Source organism: Teleopsis dalmanni, chromosome 2, assembly GCF_002237135.1.
Source record: "Teleopsis dalmanni isolate 2A chromosome 2, ASM223713v2, whole genome shotgun sequence".
NCBI classification, from domain to species: domain Eukaryota; kingdom Metazoa; phylum Arthropoda; class Insecta; order Diptera; family Diopsidae; genus Teleopsis; species Teleopsis dalmanni.
In genome coordinates this window covers 66895743-66908099 of record NC_051847.1, presented here as the reverse complement: position 1 = coordinate 66908099, position 12357 = coordinate 66895743, and positions in this window count along the sequence as shown.

Sequence of the window (12357 nt, the reverse complement as noted above, 5' to 3'; positions counted from 1 at the left end):
AAATGTTTTAAGATTTGAATTCAGTAAGTGTTACTTTGAGCTATTATATAAATTTGTTCACGACTTATATGAATCCATTAAGCGCTAACATCACCAAAAATTGATAAGCTAAATATGATTTTATAAGAAAAATGTTTCTGAAAACTTATTTTTATTATTTTTTTAGTTGGGGACTTTTTCTTATAAATCTTATATGTATGTATGTTTAATGTCGACTTTATCAACAGATCACATACAAAAAAAAAAAAATTAATGCAGTGTTCGTGTATTATTAATAAATTTAATTTCATTTTCTAAGGTTCGTTAATATAAAATATGATAGTGAAAAATTTTAAAATTACATATACAGAAATGTAATTATTATAATATGGTAGATTGAGCACATATAATACAATATATACATTTATATATATATACCTACAAACAAACTTTTAAATAAACTATTCGAGTAAAATTTTTATATTAGTGACTGTATAGTAGGAATAAGTTGACTCTGGCTGGCTGTAAATGATAAATAATATATACGTTTATCGTTAGAGACACATTGTCCCTTAAGACTCATTCTGATACTACAGTTTTAAGGCATTCTAGTTATTGTAATAAACTTCAGATAAAGATACTTTTAACTTAAAAAATTGAACTACTGTATCGTTTTACTAATATAGTAAAACTACTATATATGCTACTGATTTCCTGAACTCCTTCTAGAGCGTAGGACCTCCACCATAGATTTAAATCCTGTTAGAAGTTGTTCTTGTGACAACATTCCTAGTAAATCCAGTATCTTTTAATTCTTTTTTAATTGTTCTCCACCGTGTTCCTGTTGGTGCACCGGGTCGCCGACTATCTTGTAGGTTGCACTATATTGAATAGCTGTTTGAGAAATGAAGACCGTAGCGTAGATATATTAATCATTTATAATTTTTATAAATATTTAGAAATTTTGAAATATCTATACTATTACGGTCTATATATTCTTTCCAGTAAATGCAGTTTAAACTTCCTTATCTGATCCAAAATTGTAATAAATAGTCGTTAAAACTGATAGCTAAATATTAATATAAATATTAACATACTGATCTCTCCTGACTCTGTAGAGTATATACTTAAAGCATATACTGGTGAGCAAAGCTTGTAACACATGCGAATAAAAAATTTATTATTTAAAAATTGTGAAATAAAATTTTCTAGAATTTTAATTGTTTGAATTTATTTAATTTATTTAGTTTCTCTAACACATTATTATCATTATTTAAAACGTTTTATATTATCGATGAGTGTTATAATTTTCCCTAATACTTTTGCATTTACGAGTGCATTTACTGATTTGCTTTTTTTTTGTTTTTTTCTATAGTTTGAAAGGTATGTAGCTATAGTTGGTATCAATCAGCACTTCTATTTTTTTTTTTTGCTGGTGAATTCGCTAACCTCATACTGGAATTGTTAAATGATACATATCTATGTCAACTAACTAATTGACTAAGTGCTACATGTCTAGTAATTCTAGTAATTCATTCTAGTAATCAATAAACTTTGAAAGTATAACTTCGGGACTATCCGTTCAATTTATTTTAAATACTAAATATACTTAACTACTTCTATAAAAATGTTAACGTTTAGTAGTTCTTAAAGAGTTTTTTTATATTACCGAAATACATTAAAAATAAAATATTAAAATGTATGTTACAATAAAATCATTATAATTAACGAATAATATTATTTCCTATAGTTTTATTTGAAATATTCATGGTTTAAATATCAAATAATTAAAATTAAAATTTACGATTCATAAAACTGATGAATCAAGCAATAAATAATATTACTTCATCAATAATTGAACAAGCAGACACTTTAGTTTATATCTTTTTTTCCAAGCAAAATTCTCTGAATAAACAGTGACGTATTTCAAATATATTTATAAAAAAATAGTCTTTTCTGCGTATTTATGAAGTTAATTTAATTCCGAAATAAACGAAAAAAATTATATGGCTCACTGCCAATAATTTTAGACTTGCTCTCATTACCAAGTTTGTTGACACATTGATCCTCATAATATTTTATATTATTTTCTCTTGAGAATTTCAATTGTAATAGGCATTAAAAAAGAACAAATTGTTAAAGAAGCAAAACTTAAAACATCTATATTTTTTATATTGCTTAGAAATTGAATTACAATAGGGATATGCGCTTTCAGAAGACCAGAAATATCGCGATCTTAAAATAATTTTTATACAGCAATAGAATTTAATCAAATAGAAGGCAAGAATACCCTTCATGTAGAAATATTTAACTATAGAAGCGAACACAATTAATTTCCTAATTAATTTTCCGCCTAATTAATTTCCTTTCTGATTCAAAGCAAAGCTAAGCAATAACAAAGAAAGTGAAGAAAGTTGTATTTCCTTCTAGATTGAAAAGAAATTTTATAATATTAGACAAACTCATCTTGTTGAAATGTTAGCTTAGGTTACCAAATAGGTAATGGACCACCACACTATTATTTTGAAAAAGGAAAAGGTTTTTACGGCGACAAAAAATCAAATTATTGTTAATTCCAAATTGGTCCAGACGTTGTTAAGTTATGCGCTTACCAACATATTTTTCGATTCATTTTTACATATAAGAAGACAAGAACATAACCAGAATAGATGAGTTTGTTTGCTGTAATAAGTTGTTGTTATTAAATCCCCATGATTTCCTTTGAAGATCATTATCTCCACTATCCAAGCGAGCCACCCACTTTTTATATTTGTCACCTTTAGATTTCCACTGTCCCTTTTGTTTATTTTCCAATCAGTTTTGAATCCTAAGTTCGCCTCTTAATTTGAAACCCTCTGGCAGACATCCCAGTCGGGGTTTTTTAGTGGATCCCAGAAGGGTGGCCAAAGTTCTTGAAAGAGAAGATACTTTGGTTACCCGAGCTGAACCCCTCACACCAGGGTGATTTTTCTGTTCAGGAAATTTTTTTGCCCCGACTATAAAATAGGTAGGAACAAAAAACTGCTAAATTTCAAATCTTTTTGACAGAACGAAGTCTGTCGGGTCCGCTAGTATAATATAATATTAATAACAATGTTGATTAGTTAATCAACGAAGTTTAAAAAGACTGGCAGTCATCAATTGGTTTAAGCAATAAACTGTGTTCCTAAAAAAATCATTTTTTTGGGTTGTTTAAGTTTAGTCAAGGTTCAAGAACACAGACATGTTAGCAGTGTGAGCCAAACTGTAGATGAATCACAATATTTTTTTAGACTATAACTGTGTTGCGAAAAGAAGTTCCATATTTTTGTGTGCCTTATAAATTAGGATAACAATTAAATGGAGCAATTATTCATCTGCGAATTTCCTATTAAAACAATAAAAATATTTATTTGGTATTTGACAAATTATTTTAATTAATAATTAAATAGAAAAAGTTTTATAATTTGTTCACGTTTGTTTTTTCCAAATAAGAGGTGTGGAGAAAAATTAACGACAATTGTTAATTATTTTAAATATTTATTGAATTTTTAATGTTTGTGCACATCTCCTTAAAAGTAGTATTGATATTATGGATTTATGTCACCATAGTTTCCTTAGTTTGTTAAAACAATTTAGAGTTGTTGTTTTAAACAGGCTCTGAGATTTTGTCTTTATCTGATCTATTGTTAAAAAGCATTGTTTTTTAAGTGTGTTTTTGCTTTGGGAAATAAAAAATATCATAGGATGTTGGGTTGCGTAAGTAAGGTGGTTGTGACATTACATTGATATTATGTTTTGCTTCGAATTATTAGATATGTTAAGTAACTAATTTTTAAAACAAATTTTCCTACTACTTGTTTTATGTCTAAAACCCCGATAAGCAAGTACAGTCTGTTTAATTTTTCTTTCACATCTTTAACATTTATCTTCAATACTCGCGTCATCTTCAATATCTTCTCGATCTTCGTGAAAACATTTGTACCAATCAGAAATTCATAATTTCATTTTTAATACAAAATTTCGCACAAACACTCTGATCTGATACTTTGCCATAAATAAAATCCAAACAAGATAATATATGTTTGCTTATTTACTCAGCAAACACAAAGTAAGTATTTACACTGCCTTATACTATCTATACATAGCTAAGGTCTCTATGATTTCTTCTCTTCGAGTATTTGTTTTGTTACTAATTGGACCACCTTCTTGTGTAAAAGAGGTTCTCCTTCTACATCTAGCAAATCAATCACTTCACCTTCTTTCAAATCTTTAAAATCAAAATCGTTTGCTAAGCTTTATATGTTTTGTCGAAGTTTAGCAAGAGAATTAATTAGTTTTTATGTATTCTGTATATATTTGCTTATAAATAGGGTACATTTTGGTTGATTTTAATTTTTTGAATGATTCGAAAATGCTATAAACGGTATCTCTAATGTTGGAATGTTCCAAAATTGTTTTACAGACAATTTACTATCACCTTGATTTGGTTGGATCAAAGGTGTTATATATTTCGGAATATACTCAATCTCCACATCTTCCGACAATTAAGGTAAATTAATCAGGTGCTCTGAAACATTATCCAGAATGAGAAATACCTTGTTGCTTAATACCTTGGTGCAAACAAATATATTAAAATATACGGTTGAGATACCTCAAAACACGTCTGCGATATCGAGGCGAATCATGGATTTACGCCTATGAGACTGAAAGAAAACAACAATTCATTACTACAGGGTCATGCAAAATAATCAGAACCCTGCAAAAGTTGCACGGGATCGGAGCAATTCCAAAAAAATGGTCACATTTTTTCAAAAGAACTGAGCATGTCACAACTGTACCAATTGAACAATGTCGAACGGTCAATTAAGACTAGTAGACAACTATTTGTTTGCCAACAGTCTTTGGATAATTAAGGAAAACAAACCGTCGAAGGAAGATCATCGTTCAACAAAACAATACGAGATTCCACACTTAAACAAAAGAGTTTTTGAACATTCAATATGTCATCCTCCTTACAGTCTCTGCTTGACAGCCAATAATTTATTCTTGTTCCCAAACAAACACAAAAAAAAAACAAATAAAGAATACTTTAAAAAACAATAAAATTATTTTCACTGATTAACTACCGATGTTGGAGTCGGAACCTTTTTGTTCATTAGGATACAGTATTCTTCTTTCTCTCATAAAAATAAGGGAAAATCAGATCAAAAACGATTACTGGCATAATATACCAGGATGAAGACAATCCATATGACATATTGGTACCTATAACAATAGGAGATACCACGATTGTAAGGACTTATCAAATGAACAACTTGGAATCATTATAGAAATCTTAACAGGCCACTGTACACTAAAACAGCACCTTATGGTCTGTGTATATATACAGATGCGAACTGTAGATTCTGCGAAGAGAATGAAGAGTCACCCATACATGTGCTGTTAGAATGTCCTGCGCTAATGCACATACGGAATAAACTCCTGGGAAGGTATACCCTTCCGCTAGTAGCAATAAAACTCTTTAAAGTAGGTTCTATACTACTTTTTATCGTCGCAACATGGCTTAGAAACTAACTCTAAATTTAGAAGCAGGTACAATAGACCCGATGATTGCAGTGCCACATGTCATAGCAATAATAACAACCATTGTGTTTTCATTGCTAGGCGCAAGACTTAATATGCCGCCCTCGTATAAACATATTCGTTTGATGTTTTGTAAATTGTTTTACGTTATTTTACTTTATTTTAATTATGCGTAATAGGTTTTATTGATTTATTGTTATATTTGTATCTCACACATGTTACTTTTCCGGTAAATGAAGATAGTGAGTGCACAAGCCACTATTAGTAGTTGAATTATAATTGAAACCCCTAACACACTGTAAAACTGTAAAAGACCTATGAGCTATTATTTATTTATAATCAATGTATTGTACTCTAACAAGGTTAGTAGACGTAGTAGACCGCCATCAAGTGACATGCATTTATGGCATAATTTGCATAAATGACATTCCAATCAACTCACTCATAACTCTTATGCTATCATGTATATACTTATTAATAGATCGAAAAGTACGTTGATGCTGTCGTAAAAAGGGCACTGAATCGGTGGTCGCGTCGTTTCGTGAATAGTGTGCTCGTCTGGTGTGGCATCGGGCTGTAAGTGCTATCAATAACATCAACCCTTCAACCCGTTGTGTGTAGTGTAGTACGTACAACTGCTGATGTATGAAGTGTTTCTGCACTTGATTCCCGCTGTGGGAAGCGCTGGCGCCAATGTTACCCGGCATTGCATATTTATATATTTTTTTCACATTGTTATTTTTTCCGTTACTTACGTTTTATTTTATATCATCACTTTGCTTTTCAGTTGCAATTAGCGTGCGCGTCTGTCCAAGTGTTTTCCCACGCTGCGGCATATCATTGTGTTCAGTTTCAATGGGAATACTTTAAACGTTTCAATTTTTGGCAGTGTAATTTTTTCTTTTGAAATGTGATGTTTCAAAGTTTCACAGTGTGCAGTGTATAAATACTTTTATATGATTTAAATTCTATATTTTGATTTTTTGTTTTAAATATACTTACACGCAAACGATTTAGGAAAATTAATTAAATTTGATATTTTTGAGATGCTTTTTGTAAGAAGGTACGCATTTATTTATCGCAGCTGCTCTCCCTCTTAGTATTTATTTATATCCTATATAAGACACTAAACATTACGTTATACTCTAACAGTGTACACGTTTTTATGAATTTATTTTTAATGTGTTTATTAAATATTCAAGTTGTTTCTGAAACCACTTGTTTTAAATAGACGATATTTTATGTACCACTTGACGTATGAGTAACACTCGTGTATCATTGTAGTTGTGGTGGTATTCAGGTTAAGTATACGCCCTAGCAGGATTTTATTACCTTCGAACAAAATAAAAATAAAAATAAAAATAAAACAATGACACACACAATAAATTTAAGCTGCCACGTTTGAATGTGTGTAATGTGTGTAAATGGCTATTTAACAAAAGGATTAAATCCTTACAGTGAATTGTGTTGTGAAATGTCATTGTTCAACGTTCTTTTTAGTAAACTCGTATTAAGCAGAGAGATAGAGAGAGGACTATATAGTTGGATACATTCTATTACACTTGTGTAATATATAATCCTTTAACAATTTATTTATTTATTTTTTGCATTCTTTTCATTAAATTTGCATATATTTTATGTCTGCATAGGTTTTGGTTTTAGTCCTTTGTACTTAAAAGCTCTTTATTTCACAGATACGCACAATGTTTTTAATGAGTTTATTTTCAAGGTTATTTCGTGAATTGTAGGTAAAAAATCGCAACGTACTCATATTATTCACATGTGACATTTCACATGTTCGTCATCGCGTGTGCCCGGCAGCATTGGTAGTAACCCCTTTTTAAAAGGTCGCCTATTCACATATGCAAATAAACCACCCGCAATGGTCAAGGTATTGATAATTTATTCAAATACAGCAGACAACTGTGCTAATCCCTCATTAAATGTTTATACTGCGAGTGCTTGTCTTTGTTGTCATCTAATTTGGGTTTTTTCCGTGCACAAATTTTTAAGGGTTGATTTAAATACAAAATCAATACATTTCAAAAATGAATTACTACTAATAGAATTCAATGCTGTGTATTTAGGCTAAGGTAAAAATCTATGCCTATTGAACTTATTTTTTAATACTATCGAATGCATTGCGATGCGAACATGGTTGTATTGGTAACTTAATTTCAATGACGTCATTTTCACTTTTTAAATCTAGATTAGGTTAGGTTATACCGACGATCCCAAGGGATCCACTTAGGCCTATAGGTCCATTGTGCTATCGTATTATTTAAAAGTTTTTAAATCTAATTAATTTAAATTTTTTTTCACAAGACTAGCAATTATTGATGCTAATTACTTACTAAATAATTTTATATTAAATTTGATTTTAATGTCAATATGACAGAAGTAACTATTTTTACTTTTACAGAAAAAGTGGTATTTTAAATTGAAATTTAACAATTAAAAATAAAAATAAAAAATATAATTAATTAATTCAATTATTCTACAGCTGATTTATGATTTACGTTCTAATATAAACACAGCAAGTGAATTTGTTTATAAAACTTTCACAGCAAATTAACAAAATTGCAGAAAATGTGCGAACATAAAAGTTAAGTACGGCTTTAGGTCAGTTGGTTAAGGAGCACTACCTCTGAGTTTCTAATTTGGCAGGGCACTAGTTCGATTCATGGTACTTGCAGTCTCAATAAAAAAAAATATTTTACGAATAATTAAATACAAGAATTATTTCCAATACCACTGATGATGGGTAAACAGCTGTATGGGCAGCCAGATAATTTATGTTAATAAATAAAAAAAATTTTTGTTGTTGTAGCTCACTACTGTTCGAAAATTCTTCACTAAACAATTTTATATAAAAAGTAAAAGGTATTTTTTTTTGTATTTAGGAAAATTAAATCAAATAGTAAGATAAGATTTGATTTACTATAATCTGTTGAACATGAAAATATTTATTAAACGTAGAGGAGATATATTATTGCTTGTTTTATTGTTACCAGGTGTATGCATAAGTTTTTTGCCATTTTTTTTTCTTGTAATAAAAAAAAACAAGTTCTTTTTAAGAGAAACAAATTTTTTTTGTTCGCCTGACTTTCAGATAATTTATAAATATCACGCCAAACCATTTTCCAAGTAGTCAGATGGCACCAGGCCTGGAGATGTGAAAAAATGTTCAATCCAAGCGATTTCAAGTTGACTTGCACTGTTGTTGGTGTGTGAGACGGCAGTATTAAAAATCACTGCAATGTCTTTCGGCCCATTCCGGTCGTTTTCGATCAACGCGTAGTTCAAATTACTTTTTTGTAGGTTAGCGTTGTACATTAACGGTTTCGCTGGACTTTTTTTTTGTAATCCATTTATTTTATTACAATCTGTCAGGTATGAATGACAATAAGTAATATATATTAACATGAATCATAATAATAATAGTTATTACGATCTAAAAAAGAACGGCACGTATGGATTATGTCCAGTGATATATCCATATATATATTTAAAATAGAAGTGTGTGACCTACATATAAATATATAAAACGTCTCTCGATGTTTTTCTTTTTAGCCTTGTAAAATTGTTGGAGGGGGACATCAGGTGTGTAACCAGTGGGTTTGGATGCATAATTCGAGTTATTCTTCCTTGATTTTCGGAACGCGTAGTTGTTTATGCAGCTGTTCATTCGTTACATACCAAGGTGCATTTGTGATCATTCGTAGTGTTTTTGATTGAAAACGCTGAATAATTGCCAAGTTTGAGTTTGCTGCAGTACCTCATAATTGGGCTTTATAACTCCATATAGGTTTTAGTACAGTTTTGTATATAAGTAGCTGATTGTCTAGTGACAGTTTGGAATTCCGGCTGAGGAACCAAAATAAGTTTCGCAATTTGAGACCTAAGGCTTTACTCTTATTAAATATGTGTGGTTTCGAGGTTAGTTTACTATCTAGATGTATGCCCAAGTATTTTATTTCTACAGCTTGTGGTAATCGAGTATTGTTTATTAAGACAGGCGGCCACGTAGATCGTTTTGTAGTAAATGTTACTTTGACAGAATTTGACTCATTTGGTTTGATACGCTAATTTTTCATCCAAAGAGCAACATTGTTAAGGCAGGTTTGTAATTTGGTGGAAGCACGAATTGGGTCACTGTCAACTGATAAAATAGCTGTATCGTCTGCAAATGTACCGATAACATTCTCATCGGTAAGGGGAAGATCCGCAGTATATAGACGATAAAACATTGGTGCCATTATGCTACCTTGAGGTACTCCTGCTCCTATATCATGAAGTCCTGTAGTTTCGTTTCCATGCTTCATGAATTGCTGGACTTAAAGAGTTCAAAATACGTAATACCACTCTAGTCCCATCAGAGGTCTTCACCAAAGCAAGATTTTCTTGTCGAAACGATTGGCCTTTGTGTTGAAGGGATCGGTTTTAGTAGGTGAAGCCATGATTTCTTTTCGCTTTGGGCTTCAAAATCCAAATCAATATTTTGTCACCTGTCACAAATTGGAATAAGGAAATGATTGTCTTTCGTGGAGTTAAAGGAACATTTTACAAGTCATTTTGTGATTTTCCATTTGACTATCATTAAAATTGTGTGGGACCCATTTAACCAGTTTATAGATCTTCCCCTTTGCTCATTAATATCATTGATTGGTTCTTGTGACACGCTTAATGTTTTTGATGTGGTTTAATATCAGATGAACAAATTGACATATATGTCGAATTAATACGCTGCGTACTTTTCGGTGGCGCCATCTTATTGTTAAACCAGAAAAATTTATGATTTCACCTGGTATATGAAATTAATTCCTCATGAAATATATTTTATGTTAAATTTGATTTTAAAATCAATTACGAAAAATCAATTGTTTTAATACAGAGGTTTTTTCGACAATACTAAATCACAACAACAAAATTATATTATTTTTAATTAATTGCGTTTTTGTCTAAACATGCAGCGTTTCGAGTATTCCCAAATACTTAACATCAGTGGTCTTTTTGGATGTATTTTTTATAAAGAAAATTTTCCAAATACTAACTCAAAATTAATATAACAACTACGAATTAAAATTATTCAATAAAAAAAAGGTTAATTTTTTGTATTTAGTTTTATGAAGTATACAATTAATTATATATAAGGATTTTATAGCCATTTTCAACGATAAAAGACTTAATTTACCTTCACTGAAGTTGCAAAACGAAGCAAATTTTCAAATCGTCCAATGCTTTGTATTTATTACATTTAAATAATTACTTATGTCGTTAAATGAAATAAATAATTTGCAATAAGCTTACAATATTGAATCATAGTCGTATGAAGTTAAAAAGCTTATAGGTATTCGAAAATAAGATTCAATTCCATTATCTTAACTCAATCAGAGCTTAGAGTGATGAAATTATGAACACCGAAATAACAAAGTTAAATTGTAAATTAAACAGAAAGTGAAAGGTGAAAGTGAATCACTTTTAGGAAGAGTTCACAATAGTCTTATTTATTACAGTCTAATAATTACTTAGGTATGGATTAAAATTAAACCTCAGGTTTGGTGTGGAACTTCATGACGGCATGTATGCAACTTGCCAACAATTTTTTAATTTCTGGTTAAACTTTGCATTTTGCATTACGAGAAATTTTAATCTAAAAATATAATATTAAATTGCTTAATATAATTCTATTCTAAAATATATTAATATTATTTGTGCGTTCTTTGGTGCTTAAATAAATAGTTTTGTATATTAGAACATATAAAATAAAGTAAAAAAAAATAAAAAAATCTTCAACATCAATTAATTAAGTAATTAAATCAGACATTGAAAATGTCCTCATTACAAAGTAGACCTAGTTGTGGATACATAATTTTATGTTTCAATTAAATACAATTTAAAACTATTTCTGTAGTAATGTTTTTTACTTCATTTAACCCCAATGGTCAAATGTATATTTATAAATATTCTTTAACTATTCCATAAACTAGTTATAGAAATAAGCAAACAAAAAGTACAATATCTCAAGATTTTTTACTAGAGCAATTAAGTCATACTTTATATAAATTGTACTACAAATTTGAATTAATATCGTTATAATGGATTAATCCTCTTGAATGGCTCATTCTTGCATACAAAATTTCAAGCGCGAATATGATCCATTTCATCACATTCTGTATGAATGCGTCCCAACGACGTTCGAATGCGTTCCAAATATGTCCAAATACAAAGGAATACATTGAACATACCCTAAATAAAACCTCTTCATGGCATTTTGACAGTTTGAGAAAGCTGGTTTTAACATATTTACAAAAAAGGTAGACAAAAGTTTGGTGATTGCATTTTCTTGAAAACGATGCATCTCTTTTTAGAACTTCTACTTCCCAAAAAGTATTTAATCGAAGTTAAAAATATGTTTTCAGTATATATTTTAAGGTTTGAAAGTATATTTAACCTTCATGCAATATTTTTTTGGCACAGACCAAAAATCAAATCAACAGACACTTTGAAAAATCAGCTGTTTGAAATGGGAACAAATGAATTACAACGAATGTAAACACTCTCAAATGGCACATTCAAAATGAGCCATTTCAGCCAGTGTAAACGCTATATCAGATAGATTTAAAATTATGATCTGAACAACCTTTGAGTAAAAAGCTTTATTTGTAAGCTCAGGGTATTTGAATATAAAAGTAAGAGCATTGCTCACTTAGTATAGAATTTTGTTATGAATTTTATGAACGGAACACATGAGATATCACTACTAGTAGCTTAAATAAATATCTTTTTAAAATAAACTAAACCGGCTTGCAT